Source organism: Pinus tabuliformis, chromosome J (genome assembly GCF_031772625.1).
Source record: "Pinus tabuliformis cultivar Carrire ecotype Pingquan chromosome J, CPIR1, whole genome shotgun sequence".
NCBI classification, from domain to species: Eukaryota; Viridiplantae; Streptophyta; class Pinopsida; order Pinales; family Pinaceae; genus Pinus; species Pinus tabuliformis.
The window spans coordinates 1116201004-1116208802 of NC_142295.1; positions in this window are offsets into that span (position 1 = coordinate 1116201004).

Below are 7799 nucleotides of genomic sequence, written 5' to 3' on the forward strand. Positions count from 1 at the left end.
AAATGGGGGTATTGCTCATATTATGTTCTGTTTGATTGAGCTCCTCTGAAATCTCAGGTAGCTTTGAATCTTCTACCTGCTCTGATGATCCTGGTTGGCCTGATGGCCCTGCTTGCTCTGAAGTTTGTCCACTGTGTTCCTGTGACTACCTTTGAGATTGAGTTTCTCCAGGCACCTGTACAAATAAATCTTCATCAAGCCTCCTATCTAAATCCATCAATACATTGTCAACTGCAACCTTTGTACTATCTTGATCTACTAATGTGTTTTCCACCCATTCAGATTGATTGACATACTGTTCAATTTCAGGGATCCTATGGTGGATGTAAGGAGATAACTTATTTTTTGTCTCCTATTGCAAATAACGTTGTGGGGATCACAAGTCCACATGAAACTTTGTTTTAATTTCAACATTTAGAGGATTTCATCTGCCTCCTTTCCTACTTCTCTACTGTTATAAATGAATCGTCCAAGATGATATTTGATTCTTAGTTGGGCCTTCTTCTTGTTTTTAACAAAATGAATCTCACCAGAATTGATCATTTTCCTGTAGTACTCTAAAGCAAATAATCTCATGGGGAGATACCTTGGCATTTTGTAAGGTGGCAACTCTCATCCATATATTCTAATTTTTGTATGGTTTTGGTACAAGTACCAATTCCCTACTTTGTATTGCTTTGACGATTGCAAGACCCTCTCGATGTCTGCACTGATTTTAGGTGGAGGGCTTCCTAGCAGCATGGTAGCCACTGGGTCCACAAATAGGTCAATGAAATTTGTATATGGGTAAGGAGAATTATATTTGTGGAACAGAGGGGTCCAGAAGATGACAGATCTAAGATTCCCTTTGGTATCAAGTTTTTGGAAAGGGGAGAAACAAATGGTATAGGACTGATGAATATTTGAACACTCTTTCATTCTCCAACCTCAAAAATTGATCATGCATCTTATCTGAGATGAATTTTGCATAATCAAATTTGACTACAAGAGGCTGGCCAAGGGTAAAAATAGAAATGTAGGAAAAAATGATATCATCTATATATTCACTAGTGGTAGAACCTAAAATGCACGATATCATTGATGTGATGTCTTTGCCAAGATCAGAAAAGAAGCAGGACATGTAAGGAGGGGGGTCCTTTGGCATGTGTTTTTCTTCAGAAATGAAAGTCTGGAGGATTTGAGTACTTTTGGAACTAGATAGCTTGGAGAATATGTCAAGCAAGTCAACAATGGTAAGGGTGGTGAGGCTTTCACCAGGTTGTAACTGTAAAATCTCATTTATGGATTCTGCAGTGATAGTGAATAGGACTTTCTGATTTGGGAACATTACAACCCTCATGATAGGGTCATAATTTGCATGACAATAGTGAACAATCTCCGAGAAGACATGAACACTGGGGATATGATACTGGGGCAGGTTTGATTCCCAGAGGCCTATATTATCTGCATGGTTCAAGTAGTTATCTTGGTCTCTGCAATGTAATTTCAAAGGGGTTTCTTCAAAGACGAGGTCTTTAATCTGAAAATCCTCGTCAGTCAGGGGAAGATGGTCTAAATCTCTATGGGGAGTAATAATTGGCATGACATTCAAAGAAATTGGGGCTTCCATCTCAGGTTCTTGTGGATTCAAGGACGGGGGGCAAAGAATTTTAGGGAAATATGGAAAAACTGGATTATTTCAGAGTATTTCAGCATTACTAGGTGGGTTAATTAACTCAATTACTTAATTTTTAAAGCAATTTAGCTCAAGTCTGAAACGAACACAGGGTTTCTAAGTCGAAAATAGGATAAATACTTGGTTTTAGTTGTTTGAATGGTAAAATGGTGGCTATGCACTGTTTGCAGGAAGCGCACAGGTTTGCACAGTGGTCTGGAGTTCAGGGACTGTGGAAGGTTGACGTTTGGTAGCAGGTTGACAACTCGAAAATACTCTGTGTTTGCATGGAGAAGAAAAGGTCCTTTTCTTGGTAAAAATTGAAAATAATGAGTATTTTTGGTTTATTTGCAAAGTCAATGATTTTGGCAGGTATAATGGAAAACAACAGCTGGCGCTAATTGATGGAGGCGATGTTTTGTTGTGTAGTGGAGGTGGCAAGCAGAGGCAATAAGCGGACTCTATCGCACCAATTTTTAGGACTTGGCGGTATTGGTAGAGGTCCACCTGATGCCGTTCATCGGGCGACGCGTAGCAGTGGGGTGAACAATAAAACCGCTCACATCGAGCAGGTAAAAGTTGACATTAGAGGGCGCCCGATATGAGCGACATTCGTTAGATCTGAAGGGGTCAGATCGTACGATGATCAGGAGTGTGATTTTATTGGGGAGTTAATGGAGGGGCCCGTCAGGATTTTAATTGTGGGTTAGGGTGGCTTAATGACGTATGGGGCAATGTGATTGGAGGAAGGTTATTAATTAATCACTGTTTGATCAATTAATCCATTTTTGTAAAGCGGGAGTGTTATGGCACTTAATTAGTGGCAGATCGACTAATTAATCTATCTAATTTATTTATTTAATATGCTTTATTTTTCAAACCATTGGGGCGGGATATTTAGCAGATGGGATTTTAATTAAATATACGGGAAAGGGGTGTATTTTCAGGAATTAAATATAATAAAAATTAAAGTTAATATGAAATGGAAATGAGAACAAATTGCGCTAAGTATAATGTCTTGACACATTGGTTCGTGCATTTAAATTTACACATTATAACTTAGGATTAACATTTTTTTATGGGTTTTTATGTAAACAAAGGGGGTTTTCGGTAAGGTTTATTACTTTCCCTAGGTGAATGGTAATTTCACCTTAGGAAAAGGGATTTTTAGGTGAGATGAATGTTTATGGAGGGAGTGAATGTTTGTAAGGGGGTTGAAGTACTTAACCCTTATAAGTTATTGGGCCGAGGGTCCGGTCCCTCCAGAAGTCAGAGAAATGCTTTGAGCCCCTTTAACTTAAGGTTTTAGGTACTTTGATTTTTGTTTGTGGGAAATTAGTGAAAAGGTGAAATGAATGGGGGAATTTTGATCACTTGACTTTGTAATTGTTTCATTGTCATCCATACTTTAAACAATTTGATGATGAAAGTAAATGATATGATTTCAACTAATCATTCATCATAATTCTGCAACCATCCAACTACTTACCCATCTACTCATCCTACCATTTTTTCTACTCTTTATTAGGGTGTACTTAAACTAGCAAACCCTTATCAAACTTTTCTTTTCTTTTACAATAGAAATCTATCTTAGTCTATCCTTATTACATCAAAGGGCTCAGATTAAACTATTGAGCTCCTTTTATTTTCTTTACCTATCTACTTATCTGCCAATATTAAACAGTTTGGTTAGATTTTATTCTCTATCCCTAAGCATGAAATTCAAAACATGGAATAACCAATATTAAACTGTTTGGTTACCATGGATTGTGGCATAAGTAACAAGTTGCACACAATCATTATTATACAAAAAGTAAAATAGTAGTGGCATTTGGACTTGCACACTTTCATGGTCTTTTCTTTTCTTGGAGTTCATATTTTTTTTTTAATCTTTTTTGACCTTTTTATTCTTTTTGTCCTTTGATTTTTTCTTTTAGGACATACCCTCTTTACATTTTTTAATTTTTTGATTTTTTGAATATGAAAAACATTTGCAGCAAGCAAAGGTATGTACATATTACAGTTTTGACCTCATACATTCATACATTATGACAGCTATTGGTATAGGAACATAACAATGTGATTATTTATTTATTTATTTTTTATGTAACTTATATGTATTAGTACATGAAAGTCAAACACTTAGTTTAAAGCCAATTTGTTAAGTAAATTTTATTTCTTGGCTAAACATTTCACCATTTGAAACAAGGAGAAAATCCCTTCTTTTTAATGGCTGATTTTTTAATAACAAACTTTATAATAACCAAATTTGGTTCACAATAAGATATCTGAAATCTTGTTATATAAATATATCTGTTATTATAAATAATTAATATATAAAAGTATGAGCAGAAATGATATGATATGATTATAAAGATTAGACGAGAGTATCCTTTCATTGACAATCATGTCCTTTGAGATATCATTTCACTTTTATTAGTTATACTTATTAACAATTATAATTTATTTCTATTTATTACATCGAATTTCTCTTCAAAAAAATGTTTTGTACTCAAACCATATTTATGAAAAGGCTTCCATGGCTTGTAATTTCTTCTATTCTTGACTTTGTCATAGTTGGTAACACAAGGTGATATGAACGTTTAAGTATTCAACAAAATTGTCGAATAGAAAGAGAATGATGCATGAGCATGCTTCAAGGTTTATAAGACCTGAGAGTCTTATCACACATTTATTAAAGGGAGTGGGTTCACTTAATTATTTATTTATTTTCCCAAGTTTATTTTGAGTTTTGAAGAGATTGGAATGTAATTGGATTAATGGAGAATATGTCGTGAATGTAAAGATCTTAAAGACAGTTGAGTAATCCTAGGAAGAGTGAGGATTTGAGGGATTTAAATGATTAATTTGGGTTTCTGTTTGAGAAAAGATTGGAGCTGGAGAGATACTTTGGGAGAGAGTGAGAGATTGTTGAATCTGAACTAAATTGGTTCATGAATCCGTTTTGTATAAATTGTGGTCTTTTGAATAATTTGAGAGGTTATCCAGAGGTTAGCTAGAGGCTATCTATGGGTTAGAGAGCTAGAGGATAGTAAGAGCAAGTGTGAGGAGTTAGGAAGAGTAGTAGATGGATTTTATAGAAAAAAACTGAAACAGATGAATGTGATTGTTTTCCTTGTAAATATTTTATAAAAATACCAAAACAATTTGGATTTGTATATATCTTGTGTGGGAATTTGTGTCTGTATGTGTCTTAATAGCCTTATGGTGCATTGACTGTGAATCCGAGAAATACTATGGAATTTTTGTGTTGAATAGCATGAATGACTGACAGAAATTCCTTTACGGGATTAGTATTTAATTGTCTACGAAAACCTATGTATAGGCATGTAGAGATCGGAATTTCCCTTTTGAATGGATGGAGGGATTACCTGGAAGCGAGCGCAATTGGTTTTTCTCAACTTCCTAAAGGATTGTAAAGAGACAGTGAAGGGCGAAAGAACAGTGGATATTAAGTCACATTGTTGAAAATGGAGGATGGATGGCTCATATTAAACCGTAGATCGCATGTTAAATCAGTCAACACTTCACAAGTCAGCAGTCGACAACATTTATGGTAAGTGGTATCTCGCGTGGGTAAGAAAGTGGTAACCTGTATTTGTAAATTTCACGCGATTAGCCTAAGTGAGTGACATGTAGCACACGATGGAAAAGGAAAACCACCTTTCTCATGTGCTCTCAACCAAATATTGATTGTGCTAGAATATGCATGAGATTGTGCAATAGCCGTTCGATTGGATGGGTCACATCGACAGTGGAGATTGTCTGGGCTACTTGGTGAGTGGACGATGCGATAGTCGTTGGATTAGCACTGAATCAACAATGGAGATCGTGGCGTTGGAAAAAAAGGGGGACACGTGTTCGCTTAGCGCTTAATTTATGGTATAAAGTTCTATTATGGGTATTCACGCCGAGAGGTCCCATAAGCCACATAGAAAAGGTTTGTGGAATATTTCGTTTAATAAAATTAATATAGAGGAAAAGTCTCCGCTTATAGAATTGATTGATGAGAATTGGGAGTAAGGTTGAAGAGGGTTTGTTTTTAACCCATAGTAATATATTAATGATTAATCACCTAGAATCAGAGCATTAACCTAGGTTATACAATGGGGCTTAGTGTTAACCGTACATGATTTTTGGGTTAAAGTTATAGCTTTGCATAATTTTGGTATCAGAGCAAAGACTAATGCTCTCTAGAGAATGGTTGAAAGATTGAATTTTATTCTCAAAATGTGTAGAATTTCATTGGTAATAGATTCAGATATAGAGGGATATGATCTGAAAGGAATTGGTGTTGGGAAATTAGAACACAAGATTTTATGCAGAGAAGAATTCTGAAATGTTATAGGCAATGAAGACTTCAGTCGGTTCAATCAAGATAGACTGTGGAAAAGGGATTTGAGGAAGGTAGGATCAGGAAGGATATTGTAGGTTTTAAAACTTCAATGATGTATGTAGGTGAATGCAAATAGAAGGTAATGAAGTTGTAGCCAGGTAGCTATGACAAAGGAGAAAGTGAAGGAATTGCAGCAGAGATACTGTAAGGAAATAAAGTAAATATGGATGTACTCATCAAGAACAAAAATTCAGTTGAAAGAAGAACTGAAGTGCAGGCAGTGAAAAGTAAAGAAACATGTGTATTGCCAAGCCAATGAAAGGTTAAAGAGATATATCATCAGGTATGAGTTGTATTTTGATGTTGGTTCATTTGAATTGTTTTTATAGTGAAAGAGAATGATAGCAGCAACACATAGTAGCAGACTGTGTAAAGAAAGAGAGGAGTTGTGTTAGTGGCAATGAACCTAAATATTCTAGTTAAAGGTTAGACATGGAGGACAGTTAGATTGTTCTCAAGAGAAGGTGAGTTGAGGGTATAAGCCTAAAGAGAGCCGAAGAGAGTGCTCAAGAGGTTCCAGAGATAGAGAACCAGTGCTTGCCAAAAGACCAAGTCTAGAGAGGGGATTGGTGAGGTAAGTGACAACAAGGAGGACTTGTTGTTGCAGAGGCTTAGTGCAGCTCATAGTGAGTGAGGAGCTCATAGAGATAATGAGGAAATGACTATTGATAGTCATAGTAGGGGTTTAGAGAGAAGCCACAATAGAAGAAAGAAAGATGCCAAGGAAAATGGCAAAGGAGAGGAGATGAGTCAAGAGATATTTGACAGAGACATTGCAGAATTGAAAGCAAGTGTGGATGCCATAATAATGCTACTAGAAAAATGTGAAAAGGACCAAAGTTATGGTTGGACTATGAAAAGAAAGAAGATAAAGTGGAAGTTGTTGCAGAAACAAATAAAGAGGAGAATGTATATCAAATTAAGAGAAGAACTCAGAGCAACTGAGTTAGAGATGGAAGATGACTATTATAGACCTGAGCAAGAAGATTACCTTGTTGAGGAAAGAATTATGAATGATTTTCTAAATTATTGGACAAGTTCAGATCAGCAGAGAGATGTGATGATTGAAACATCAAAGAAAGAGGAGCCTAGTATTTTTGAAACTGATGATTTGTGTATGTATGCAAGTGATTAACAACCTTTAAAAGATATGTTTATGCAGGTTGGTGAAGAAATGAAATTGTTAGAAGAGATGGATGTAATAGAATGATTCTTGGTTGAAAACGTATTCAAAGACACTAAATATGGAAAAATGTTGAAGACTACTAAGGAGACTGAGGATGATGAATCTAGTAAGACTTGGCAAAAATATAGCAGATGACATGAAGGCAAAAGGAAGTGCAGATTGCAAAGGGGAAGTAGAAGAGAGGTATGAAGATAACCTTATGACAAGAGCATGCAAGAGTGTATGTGCAGTACAAACACTTGATGTAATGGAATTATCTCTTCAATTTTTATTAAAAAATTATGAACCTATATTGATAGTTAATGGAGAAAAAATTGTCTTGGAAGGATATAATGAAGCATCAATGGAAAGGACTCCTATTAAAGATTTCACTATGGAAGATGACAAAACATAAATTCATAAGGAGAATTCAGTCCAAGGAGGTACAGTTAATCCATTAAAGGCCGCGAAGAAGAAAGGAAAGGAGGATAGCCAAGAACTTAAGAATAGGTTGGCAGAAGCTGGTGCATAATAGAAATTTGAAGACAATGTTATTTGTACAA